This window comes from Ascaphus truei, chromosome 12, assembly GCF_040206685.1.
Source record: "Ascaphus truei isolate aAscTru1 chromosome 12, aAscTru1.hap1, whole genome shotgun sequence".
In the NCBI taxonomy this organism is placed as follows: domain Eukaryota; kingdom Metazoa; phylum Chordata; class Amphibia; order Anura; family Ascaphidae; genus Ascaphus; species Ascaphus truei.
In genome coordinates, this window is record NC_134494.1 from 2,097,838 (window position 1) to 2,111,292 (window position 13,455).

General features: G+C 60.2%; 1 protein-coding gene across 1 annotated transcript in view; it reads right to left on the minus strand.

The window, feature by feature from the left end:
• LOC142464322 (uncharacterized) overlaps positions 1 to 13,455 on the minus strand; it is a 237,333-nt gene that overhangs the window by 50,800 nt on the left and 173,078 nt on the right. The window lies entirely within an intron of this gene.

The following is a 13,455-nucleotide window of genomic DNA, read 5'->3' on the forward strand; positions in this document are numbered from 1 at the left end:
CACAGTGAGGGGGGGAGAGGGGCACAGTGAGGGGGGGGAGAGGGGCACAGTGAGGGGGGGAGAAGGGCACAGTGAGGGGGGGAGAGGGGCACAGTGAGGGGGGGAGAGGGGCACAGTGAGGGGGGAGAGGGGCACAGTGAGGGGGGAGAGGGGCACAGTGAGGGGGGGAGAGGGGCACAGTGAGGGGGGGAGAGGGGCACAGTGAGGGGGGGAGAGGGGCACAGTGAGGGGGGAGAGGGGCACAGTGAGGGGGGGAGAGGGGCACAGTGAGGGGGGGAGAGGGGCACAGTGAGGGGGGGGAGAGGGGCACAGTGAGGGGGGGGAGAGGGGCACAGTGAGGGGGGGGAGAGGGGCACAGTGAGGGGGGGGAGAGGGGCACAGTGAGGGGGGGAGAGGGGCACAGTGAGGGGGGGGAGAGGGGCACAGTGAGGGGGGGAGAGGGGCACAGTGAGGGGGGGAGAGGGGCACAGTAAGGGGGAGTGAGGGGCACAGTGAGGGGGGGAGAGGGGCACAGTGAGGGGGGGAGAGGGGCACAGTGAGGGGGGGAGAGGGGCACAGTGAGGGGGGGAGAGGGGCACAGTGAGGGGGGAAGAGAGAGGGGCACAGTGAGGGGGGAGAGGGGCACAGTGAGGGGGGGAGAGGGGCACAGTGAGGGGGGAGAGAGGGGCACAGTGAGGGGGGGAGAGAGAGGGGCACAGTGAGGGGGGAAGAGAGAGGGGCACAGTGAGGGGGAGGAGAAGGGCACAGTGAGGGGGAGGAGAGAGGGGCACAGTGAGGGGAAGGAGAGGGGCACAGTGAGGGGGAGGAGAGGGGCACAGTGAGGGGGGGAGAGGGGCACAGTGAGGGGGGGAGAGGGGCACAGTGAGGGGGGAGAGGGGCACAGTGAGGGGGGAGAGAGAGGGGCACAGTGAGGGGGGGGAGAGGGGGGGGAGAGGGGGGCACAGTGAGGGGGAGAGGGGGGCACAGTGAGGGGGAGAGGGGGGCACAGTGAGGGGGAGAGGGGGGCACAGTGAGGGGGAGAGGGGGGCACAGTGAGGGGGGGAGAGAGGGGCACAGTGAGGGGGGAGGGGCACAGTGAGGGGGGAGGGGCACAGTGAGGGGGGAGATTGGGGCACAGTGAGGGGGGGAGATTGGGGCACAGTGAAGGGGGGAGAGAGGGGCACAGTGAGGGGGGAGAGAGGGGCACAGTGAGGGGGGGAGAGAGGGGCACAGTGAGGGGGGGAGAGAGGGGCACAGTGAGGGGGTAGAGGGGCACTGTGAGGGGGAGAGAGGCACAGTAAGGGGGGGAGAGAGGGGCACAGTGAGGGGGAGAGAGGGGCACAGTGAGGGGGGGAGAGGGGCACTGTGAGGGGTTGAGGGGCACTGTGAGGGGGGAGAGGGGCACTGTGAGGGGGGAGAGGGGCACTGTGAGGGGGGAGAGGGGCACTGTGAGGGGGGAGGGGGGGCACAGTGAGGGGGGAGGGGGGGCACAGTGAGGGGGGAGAGAGAGGGGCACAGTGAGGGGGGAGAGGGGCACAGTGAGGGGGGGAGAGGGGGGCACAGTGAGGGGGAGAGAGAGGGGCACAGTGAGGGGGGAGAGGCACAGTGAGGGGGGGAGAGGGAGGGGCACAGTGAGGGGGGGAGAGGGAGGGGCACAGTGAGGGGGGGAGAGGGAGGGGCACAGTGAGGGGGGGAGAGAGAGGGGCACAGTGAGGGGGGGAGAGGCACAGTGAGGGGGGGACAGAGAGGGGCACTGTGAGGGGGGAGAGGGGCACTGTGAGGGGGGAGAGGGGCTCTGAGGGGGAGAGGGGCACAGTGAGGGGGGGAGAGGGGCACAGTGAGGGGGGGGAGAGGGGCACAGTGAGGGGGGGAGAGGGGCATGGTGTGGGAGGGAGAGGGGGGCACAGTGAGGGGGGGAGAGAGAGAGGCACAGTGAGGGGGAGAGGCACAGTGAGGGGGGGTAGAGGGAGGGGCACAGTGAGGGGGGGAGAGAGAGGGGCACAGTAAAGGGGGGGAGAGAGGGGCACAGTGAGGGGGGAGAGGGGCACTGTGAGGGGGGGAGAGGGGCACTGTGAGGGGGGAGAGGGGCACTGTGAGGGGGGAGAGGGGCACTGTGATGGGGGGAGAGGGGCACGGTGATGGGGGGAGAGGGGCACGATGATGGGGGGAGAGGGGCACGGTGATGGGGGGAGAGGGGGGGAGAGGGGGGCACGGTGAGGGGGGGATAGGGGGGGCACAGTGAGGGGGGGTGAGGGGGGAGAGGGGGGCACGGTGAGGTGGGGAGAGGGGGGCACAGTGAGGGGGGAGAGGGGGCACAGTGAGGGGGGAAGAGGGGGGCACAGTGAGGGGGGGAGAGGGGGGCACAGTGAGGGGGGAGAGGGGGGCACAGTGAGGGGGGGAGAGGGGGGCACAGTGAGGGGGGAGAGGCACAGTGAGGGGGAGAGAGGCACAGTGAGGGGGGAGGGGCACAGTGAGGGGGGAGAGGCACAGTGAGGGGGGAGAGGTTGGGGCACAGTGAGGGGGGAGAGGCACAGTGAGGGGGGAGAGGGAGGGGCACAGTGAGGGGGGAGAGAGGGGCACAGTGAGGAGGGAGAGAGGCACAGTGATGGGGGGTGAGGGGCACGGTGAGGGGGGAGATGGGGGCACGGTGAGGGGGGGAGAGGGGGGCACGGTGAGGGGGGGAGAGAGGGGGCACAGTGAGGGGGGGAGAGAGGGGGCACAGTGAGGGGGGGAGAGGGGGGCACAGTGAGGGGCGGAGAGGCACAGTGAGGGGGGGAGAGGGGCACAGTGAGGGGGGAGAGGGGGGCACAGTGAGGGGGGGAGAGAGGGGCACAGTGAGGGGGAGAGGCACAGTGAGGGGGGGAGAGGGAGGGGCACAGTGAGGGGGGGAGAGAGGGGGCACAGTGAGGGGTTGAGGGGCACTGTGAGGGGTTGAGGGGCACTGTGAGGGGGGAGAGGGGCACTGTGAGGGGGGAGAGGGGCACTGTGAGGGGGGAGAGGGGCACTGTGAGGGGGGAGGGGGGGCACAGTGAGGGGGGAGAGGCACAGTGAGGGGGGAGAGAGAGGGGCACAGTGAGGGGGGAGAGGGGGGCACAGTGAGGGGGGGAGAGGGGGGCACAGTGAGGGGGGAGAGAGAGGGGCACAGTGAGGGGGGAGAGGCACAGTGAGGGGGGGAGAGAGAGGGGCACAGTGAAGGGGGGAGAGGCACAGTGAGGGGGGGAGAGAGAGGGGGACAGTGAGGGGGGAGAGGGGCACTGTGAGGGGGGAGAGGGGCTCTGAGGGGGAGAGGGGCACAGTGAGGGGGGGAGAGGGGCACAGTGAGGGGGGGAGAGGGGGGCACAGTGAGGGAGTGAGAGGGAGGGGCACAGTGAGGGGGGGGAGAAGGGCACAGTGAGGGGGGGAGAGGGGCATGGTGTGGGAGGGAGAGGGGGGCACAGTGAGGGGGGGAGAGAGAGAGGCACAGTGAGGGGGAGAGGCACAGTGAGGGGGGGTAGAGGGAGGGGCACAGTGAGGGGGGGAGAGAGAGGGGCACAGTAAAGGGGGGGAGAGAGGGGCACAGTGAGGGGGGAGAGGGGCACTGTGAGGGGGGGAGAGGGGCACTGTGAGGGGGGAGAGGGGCACTGTGAGGGGGGAGAGGGGCACGGTGATGGGGGGAGAGGGGCACGGTGATGGGGGGAGAGGGGCACGGTGATGGGGGGAGAGGGGCACGGTGAGGGGGGGAGAGGGGGGCACGGTGAGGGGGGGGAGAGGGGGGCACGGTGAGGGGGGGGAGAGGGGGGCACGGTGAGGGGGGGATAGGGGGGGCACAGTGAGGGGGGGTGAGGGGGGGAGAGGGGGGCACGGTGAGGTGGGGAGAGGGGGGCACAGTGAGGGGGGAGAGGGGGCACAGTGAGGGGGGTAGAGGGGGGCACAGTGAGGGGGGGAGAGGGGGGCACAGTGAGGGGGGGAGAGGGGGGCACAGTGAGGGGGGGAGAGGGGGGCACAGTGAAGGGGGAGAGGCACAGTGAGGGGGAGAGAGGCACAGTGAGGGGGGAGGGGCACAGTGAGGGGGGAGAGGCACAGTGAGGGGGGAGAGGGAGGGGCACAGTGAGGGGGGAGAGGCACAGTGAGGGGGGAGAGGCACAGTGAGGGGGGAGAGGGAGGGGCACAGTGAGGGGGGAGAGAGGGGCACAGTGAGGAGGGAGAGAGGCACAGTGATGGGGGGTGAGGGGCACGGTGAGGGGGGAGATGGGGGCACGGTGAGGGGGGAGAGGGGGGCACGGTGAGGGGGGGAGAGAGGGGGCACAGTGAGGGGGGGAGAGAGGGGGCACAGTGAGGGGGGGAGAGAGGGGGCACAGTGAGGGGGGGAGAGGGGGGCACAGTGAGGGGCGGAGAGGCACAGTGAGGGGGGGAGAGGGGCACAGTGAGGGGGGAGAGGGGGGCACAGTGAGGGGGGGAGAGGCACAGTGAGGGGGGAGAGAGAGGGGCACAGTGAGGGGGAGAGGCACAGTGAGGGGGGGAGAGGGAGGGGCACAGTGAGGGGGGGAGAGAGGGGGCACAGTGAGGGGGGAGAGAGGGGGCACAGTGAGGGGGGGAGAGGGGCACAGTGAGGGGGGGAGAGGGGCACAGTGAGGTGGGGAGAGGGGCACAGTGATGGGGGGAGAGGGGGGCACAGTGAGGGGGGAGAGGCACAGTGAGGGGGGGAGAGGCACAGTGAGGGGGGGAGAGGCACAGTGAGAGGGGAGAAAGGGGCACAGTGAGGGGGGGGAGAGGGGGGCACAGTGAGGGGGGAGAGGCACAGTGAGGGGGGGGAGAGGCACAGTGAGGGGTGACAGAGAGGGGCACAGTGAGGGGGGAGAGGCACAGTGAGGGGGGGAGAGGGAGGGGCACAGTGAGGGGGGGAGAGAGAGGGGCACAGTGAGGGGGGGAGAGAGAGGGGCACAGTGAGGGGGGGAGAGAGAGGGGCACAGTGAGGGGGGGAGAGAGGGGCACAGTGACGGGGGGAGAGAGAGGGTCACAGTGAGGGGGGGGAGAGAGGCACGGTGAGGGGGGGGAGAGAGGCACGGTGAGGGGGGGAGAGGGGGGCACGGTGAGGGGGGGAGAGGGGGGCACGGTGTGGGGGGGAGAGGGGGGCACGGTGTGGGGGGGAGAGGGGGGCACGGTGTGGGGGGGAGAGGGGGGCACGGTGTGGGGGGGAGAGGGGGGCACGGTGTGGGGGGGAGAGGGGGGCACAGTGTGGGGGGGAGAGGGGGGCACAGTGTGGGGGGGAGAGGGGGGCACAGTGTGGGGGGGAGAGGGGGGCACAGTGTGGGGGGGAGAGGGGGGCACAGTGTGGGGGGGAGAGGGGGGCACAGTGTGGGGGGGAGAGGGGGGCACAGTGTGGGGGGGAGAGGGGGGCACAGTGTGGGGGGGAGAGGGGGGCACAGTGTGGGGGGGAGAGGGGGGCACAGTGTGGGTTGGTGAGGGGGGCACAGTGTGGGTTGGTGAGGGGGGCACAGTGTGGGGGGAGAGGGGGGCACAGTGTGGGGGGTGAGGGGGGCACAGTGTGGGGGGGAGAGGGGGCACAGTGTGGGGGGGAGAGGGGGCACAGTGTGGGGGGGAGAGGGGGCACAGTGTGGGGGGGAGAGGGGGCACAGTGTGGGGGGGAGAGGGGGTCACAGTGTGGGGGGGAGAGGGGGGCACAGTGAGGGGGGAGAGATGCACAGTGAGGGGGGGAGAGGGAGGGGCACAGTGTGGGGGGGAGAGGGGGCACAGTGTGGGGGGGAGAGGGGGGCACAGTGTGGGGGGGAGAGGGGGGCACAGTGTGGGGGGGAGAGGGGGGCACAGTGAGGGGGGAGAGATGCACAGTGAGGGGGGGAGAGGGAGGGGCACAGTGAGGGGGGAGAGGCACAGTGAGGGGGGGAGAGGGGGGCACGGTGAGGGGGGAGAGGGAGGGAAATGGGGGCACAGTGAGGGGGGAGAGGGGGGGAGAGATGCACAGTGAGGGGGGGAGAGGGAGGGGCACAGTGAGGGGGGAGAGAGAGGGGCACAGTGGGATGTTCACAGGGGATGTTCTGCCGTATGGATTCCACCTTTTCCTTAAAATAGTCAGCAAAGTCCTGAGCGGAGATGGAGGAAGGAGAGGCAGCTGACGGTGGTTTGAGTAGAGTATCAAAGACAGAGAACAGTCGGCGTGGGTTAGACTTGTGCATGTTGATTAGTGCAGAAAAGTAGGCTTGTTTAGCTTGCGAGAGGGCAGAGTTGAAACAGGATAGCATAAATTTGTAGTGAAGGAAGTCTGCGAGAGTGTGAGACTTCCTCCAGAGGCGTTCAGAGGAACGAGTGGAGGAACGCAGCATGCGCGTGTGGGAATTTAGCCAGGGTCTAGGGTTAGAAGGGCGAGGGCGGCAGAGAGAAAGCGGGGCATGTAGATCAAGAGACGAGGACAAGACAGAGTTGTACTTTCTGACCAGGTTGTCAGGGTCTGTAGCAGAGCTGAGAGAGGAGAGGGAGGAGCGTAAAGTGGACTCAAAGTCAGGTAAGTGAATAGAGCGCAGGTTTCTGCAGAACCGGAGGGTAGATGGAGGTGGAGAAGGGGAGAAGCGAGATAAAGAGAATGAGATAAGATGATGGTCAGAGAGAGGAAAAGGGGAAATGGAGAAATCAGAGAGAGAGAAGTTTTTAGTGAAAACCAGGTCTAAGTAGTGGCCATCCTTGTGGGTGCTTGCTGCAGTCCACTGTTGAAGGCCAAAAGAAGAGGTAAGAGAAAGAAAGCGGGAAGCCCAAGAGAGAGAGGGGTCATCAATGTGGCAATTGAAGTCCCCAAGGAGAAGAACAGGGGAGTCTGAGGAGAGGAAGAAAGAGAGCCAGGATTCAAAGTGAGAGAGAAAGGCAGAAGGGGGATGAGTAGAGGTAGGTGGGCGATAGATGACCGCCACATGAACAGGGAGAGGAGAGAAGATCTGGACAGTGTGAGCCTCAAAGGAGGGAAAAGCAAGAGAGGGGGGAATAGGAAGGGTTCGGTAATGGCAGACAGAGGAGAGCAGGAGCCCCACGCCTCCACCCCTGCCATCAGGGCGCGGAGTGTGGGAGAAGGAAAGGCCACCATAGGAGAGGGCAGCTTCCAGAGCAGAGTCAGACTGAGTGAGCCAGGTCTCAGTTATAGCAAAGAGAAGCAGGGAGTGAGAGAGAAAGAAGTCATGCACAGAGAGGAACTTGTTAGAAAGATAGCGTGCGTTCCAAAGGGCACAGGAGAAAGGGAGAGAGGAGGGAGGGTGGCAGGGGATGGGTATGAGGTTGGAGGGGTTGACACCAGAAGGAGTAGAAGTTGCATGTGGGAGGCGAGGACGAGAGCAAGTTGAAATAAGACACGGACCAGGATTGGGAGAGATATCCCCAGAAGCAAGGAGGAGAAGCATGGATAGAAAGAGGATGTGTGAGGAGGATTTGTAGGGGTGTTTTTTAGTGCAGGGGATATAGCTGTGTGGTGTCAGAGGACGCAGGTAAGAAAGGAGTTCATGTGAACTGAGAAGTGGTGACGAAAGGAGAGATGGAGATATATGAATAGAGTTTGAGACATACTGAGGCTGGTAGAAAGAAGTGCATAATTTGAGAAGAAGTGAAGTCACAGCAAATATAAATGGTAAAGGCAGCATCACAGCAGTAATGATGCAGTCTGGTAATGATGAAATCCTCCTTTCCAGCGTAGTTCAAATGCAGGAATCAGGGCCAGATGGGGTGTCCACTTCTTCCTCACTTCTTTTGAACTTCCTTTTAAACTTCAGTTGTTCAGTAGTCATGCCACTTATAATGGGCCACTTGGTTAACCCTCTAAATTAACTGTCCAGTCATGAGTTTCATCCCGCCATGTTTCAGTAATGCCTATGATATCATACTGCTCCCTTGCAGCTATTAATTCAAGCTCCCCCATTTTATCTGTCAGGCTTCTTGCATTAGCAAGCATGCATTTCAGGTTTTTTTCAGCCTGTACTATTATCTTATCTGCTCCTTCCTTTCTGTTCCCACTTGGTTTAGTCTTTAGAAGTTTTCTAGTATTATCTGTATTTACTATGGGTGTCTCACTGCTTGTCAAACTCGCACTTGCCCCCATTCTACCTCCATAAACCCCTGCTATTTTCCCATCTATTCCTTTTAGTTCATTATCTGTTTCATTCTCCTCTCCCCTCCATTCTAGTTTAAAACCTCCTCCAACCAGGAGGAGGTGACACACGGGTTATGTTCTCATTGAAGGACTTTATTAAAAATGAGAATGTCATGTGACATTTACTGTACATACTATGAGTTACAAATGTAACAAGACCACAGACTGCCTGAATGGGAGGTGCCAAGGACAGATTTCCATTTGTCCCTCAAATTTAGGATTACTGTGACGTTCGTGGGGATTTGGCCCGGGATTAAAGGGATTACACCCCAATTGGCCACCCTCTAACCTCACCAGGGAGACAAGGGGTTAACTGGGCTGAGGTCCAGAAATGTGATTCAACCCTTGTTATAACATGAAAATGTATATTCCCCTGCTCCCATGTATTATTGTTATATCAGTGTCTGCATAACACACACACTGGGGCTTAAGGGGTTAATATTATATGCATTGCTGTCCCTATTTTGGCAGGCTAGTCACTACCTGCAGGGCTGAATAACAGGAGCCGTTCCATTAAGACTGCTAATGTAGGAACGGAGTGAGCCAGCACCCTGATTGTTGGTGTGAAGCCTCAGGGTAACCCCCCAAGAACACACCTATTAAAAATATAACTTTGTCATAAGGGAAACATATATTTTTGATAAAGTGCCTTTCTGTTGCAGTTAAAATGTACAGGCAGGATGCTATTGTTTCTGCCTGCCTTTGTAATGCATTAAGGAACAACTGTTATGCATACCAGAACCAAATGTTTTGACACCTATGAGCTGGGTCACTTGCCTATGCAAGCAGAACAGCTTGCTAGAATTTACATAGCCTGGTGATCAAAGGCTAATTACCTAATTGTTTATGCGGGACCCAGGAACTGGAGTGGGATGTGAGTGTTAAAACTCACACTTACAAACCAAGGTATCCTGCAAGAATAAACATAACACAGGGGACAAATGTCGTCGTCCCCCCCAGGGGTCCCTGCTTCAAAGGATTTATTGATGGGGGCTAGGGGTGGGGCTACCCAAGGAGAAAATCAGAATGGGTGACCTTATTAAATATAAGAATATTATGAGATGTCCTTGGCTGAACATGCTAAGAGTTACATATGTGTATTCGTGGGAGTTACCCGCAACTAACGGTTACAAACACCTGATGTTTAGTCGGTTCGAACAGACAGATATAAATATCTCTCTTAATTTTAATTACACTGTAATATTTAGTCTCTTTGGGAGCGTCAGGCGTGACGGAATGTATTAATATGACTCGCATGCCAGTAAGTACTACTGAACTAAAGTTATGAAGTTATTTAGATAGGGAAAAGCAGTTTTTAAACGTCGTGGGGTGGGAAGAGTTTTACTCTGAGGAAAACTGTCTACTACACCACTGATTTATGAGAGGGGCTGGGTTTAGGTTGGTTCAACGGGAAATAATTGTATAAGAACCAGGCTCAGCCTATGGCTATTGTCCTTCATGTCTTCATGCAAAAGGCCTTCATGTTCTGCATGTGTCCTGCATGTATTGCTGTGATGTCAGCTGAAATATGGAAGAAATGGCCCAGTCTGTATCCTGATGGCTTTCTATCCTAATCTTTAAGTAAGTGTCTATATTTTGCCTGTTATTTGTACATTTTGTGTGTTCACCTTTATCAAGGAATAAATTATATTTTATCATATCTAAGTCTCGTCCCACTTCAAACCCAGTTATATATATATATTATATATATTTTTGTGTAAATTACAGCCTGCCATAAAGTCACCGTGACAGGCTTGTAATTAACTGGTGGCAGCGGTGGGATTGAACTGGACCTGTATTACTAGTGTTCTGCAGGATACTGTAATATAGTGGGAACTTGATGGTAATTGCAAGTTCCTGGGACTAAAGATATTGAACACACAGTGTACAACATATAACACAAGATATGGCACCTCCTCACTGTTCCCCTACTTGTGAGAAGCATTGCCTCCAGAACCAAAGTGCCGGCCATCCGTCTGACTGGAGCCGGGCACCGATACCGGATGAGTGCATCAAGTCGGCGCGGGGACCAGCAGCCAGCAAGGCTGAGAGAGAGACAGCAATCGGTGAGCATGAAACCCGGCAGGCTGAGCAAAGATCCACAGCTGCAGCCGCTGTAACCATCAAACCGCCCGGAGAGCAGGGAATGGACCCAGCTCCGGGACGGCAGAGACTTGTGGAGGGAGCGGGTGGTCTCGGAGACCATGGAAGTCTTGCACCAGGAGAGGTAACGGCCGTTGTGGCGGTCCGTCCATTTTCCCTGAAAGAGCTAGCACTGGTGTGTGCATTGGGCAAGACGTGGTTCCCGGCGAAGTGGACCCAGTTCCTGGCGTCGGTACCACACCAACCCGCTTATCCCCTCCCAGAGCCCGGCGCTCAAGCAACTCCGCTCTGGACTCCGTTGCCCCTTGCTCGGGTTAGTCCACCGGTGGCGGAGAAGCTCTGGAATGAGCCCGGCGCTCAAGCAACTCCGCTCTGGACTCCGTTGCCCTTTGCTGGGGTTAGTCCACCGGTGGCGGAGAAGCACCGGTAGCCGCTGCGGCACTGCCAACAAATGGGCCACAATAATGCCCAGTGCCCTGATTGTGCGCGGTCAGGCGAAGAAGCCCCTCAGGGACAGCGCTCACGAGCTGCGGAAAAGATGACCCAGTTAGCGGCATCCTCTGATGGCTCCCGCCCAGCCAGGGCGACAACCCTCCTCGGGACGTCTTCTGGAGAACCTGGACGGGCTGCATCAGCGGCGGAGAGCAGCAGCCATCCATCTGATCCCGGCGGAGAACCGGCGGCGGTGGAGAAGAAGCCGCCACTCCGGCATCCTGCCGGCGGCAATTTTATTTGGGGGGAGGGACAGGGTTTGTGGGAGGGGGGTATTTTACCAAGTTTGCATGGAGCTGTGTTCCTCCACAAAGACCTGGGACCCTTGTCCTGAACCAAGCCCGTGCGCTGTTGCAGCAGCGGCCCGTTGCTGCCCAGCCCAGATGGTGCCGGCGGCGGCCACTCCAGTCCCCCTGCAATTGGGACCAACGAAGGCGGCGGTCTCTGCGGGGACCAGCGAGGTAAGCCAGACCAAGTCGCAGACTGACCCTGACTTATTTTTCCCTATGACTGTACTCTGTTGTTTCACTATAGGGGTGACCGGGGGGTGGCAGGAGATAGGGGTACCAGGGGAGGGGAAGGAAGGGCAGCTTGTAGGGCAGCCAGGCTTCCCCATTACCCTGGCGGAGCAGCAAAGGGACTCTCAGTTAAGAGCCCCACTGTTGCAGCCTTGCTATGGGCCAGAGGTATCAGGGGTTGTGGCAAAGTTAGACCACCCACAGATTTCAGGGGTAGTGGCAAAGTTAGACCACCCCCAGATTACCTGCCGGCCAGAAGCTAAGGTGGGTGCATCTGCACCAGCAACCCTGAGCTCACCTCCGGTAATGGGGGAACAGCTTCAGGGAGAGGGGCTAGCCCCTTTAGCACCCAGCTCTAGGGTAGGATTACCTGGGAGAGGGTTGGGTGGGCCAGTGGGAACCGGGGAGGGAAGGCAGCAAGTGAGCCTGCCAGATTTCCCCATTACCCTGGTGGAGCAGCAAGGGGACTCTCAGTTAAGAGCCCCACTGTTGCAGCCTTGCTATGGGCTGGAGGTATCAGGGGTTGTGGCAAAGTTAGACCACCCCCAGATTACCTGCCAGACAGGAGCTAAGGTGGGTGCATCTGCACCAGCAACCCTGAGCTCATCCCCGGTAATGGGGAGACAGTGTCAGGGAGATGGCCTCACTCAGGTGTCCCTAGGATCCAGGCTAGGATTAGCTAGGGAGAAGCGGAGTGAGGGGAGGCTGCAGGTAGGTAGCCAGCATCAGTTCTCAGTGGGAGAAGAAGGGCTAGTGGTAGCCGGGGAGGGACAGCAGCAGGTAGTGCAGCTAGAGGTTCCCATTACCCTGGCAGAGCCTCAGGGGGTTTCTCAGTTCAGCAACCCCTTGTTGCAGCCTGGCTATGGGTTGGGGGTATCCGGGGCAGTGGCAGGCTTGTGCCACCCCAGGGATACCTGCCAGCCAAGAGCTAAGGCGGTTGCATCTGGAGAGATGCCCCTGAGCTCATCCCTGGTAAGGGGGAGACAAGGTCAGGGAGGTAGGTGCACTCAGGTAGTTCCAGGGTCTGGGTTAGGATTGCCCAGGGGGGAGAGGAGTGCAGGTGGGCTGCAGGGAGGTAAGCAGCAGGAGTCATCAGCAGGGGCTGAGGTGCTGGGCCTTGGGGAGGCTAGGCAGGGAGACACCATGGAGCAGGGGGAGATAGTAGCTCAGTGGGATGTCAGGCAACTGGCAGAAGCTAGGGATGGGCTAGGTAGGCAGAAGGTCCCTTGTTCTGACTGGCCAGGAGTGACCCCCCTGACAGATTCCCCAGGGTTCCCAAAGGAGGGGCTGTGGGTAGATAGGCAGCCAGGGAGGAGAGTCAGGAGTATAGCAGAGCAGCTACAGGTTGGCACAGAGCCAGGGCAGGTAGGGTCCCTACAGAATAGTGACATAGCTCTTTCCCAGACTTGGTTGACAGGAAAGCGACGGTCTGTGCTGGATAGCTGGTCTCCTGCAGGTGCAGAAACATGCCAGTCTCTGGGCAGTGTGCAGCCTGGTCTGCAACGGGGCCCCTTCACCATGGACTTGGTTCACCAGGCACTGGGTGGGGGGCAGAGGGAGGCAAAGGAGAATGCCCGGCGGCCACGGTGGAACCCGGCTCCGCAGGATCTGGACTTTACAATCCACTGTGGCCAGGACAATGTACTGGACATTGCCGGAGGACAATTTTGCCAGGCCAACCCCTCAGGGCTTATTGGGTGCTTCAAGGGTGCCAGTGGTATCCCAGTGCCAGGGGAAGGCAGCTGGGGTACCAGGCACCCCTTGAGCAGGGGGGCTGTGACGTACGTGAGGATTTGGCCCGGGATTAAAGGGGTTACACCCCAATTGGCCACCCTCTAACCTCACCAGGGAGACAAGGGATTAACTGGGCTGAGGTCCAGAAATGTGATTCAACCCTTGTTATAACATGAAAATGTATATTCCCCTGCTCCCATGTATTATTGTTATATCAGTGTCTGCATAACACACACACTGGGGCTTAAGGGGTTAATATTATATGCATTGCTGTCCCTATTTTGGCAGGCTAGTCACTACCTGCAGGGCTGAATAACAGGAGCCGTTCCATTAAGACTGCTAATGTAGGAACGGAGTGAGCCAGCACCCTGATTGTTGGTGTGCAGCCTCAGGGTAACCCCCCAAGAACACACCTATTAAAAATATAACTTTGTCATAAGGGAAACATATATTTTTGATAAAGTGCCTTCTGTTGCAGTTAAAATGTACAGGCAGGATGCTATTGTTTCT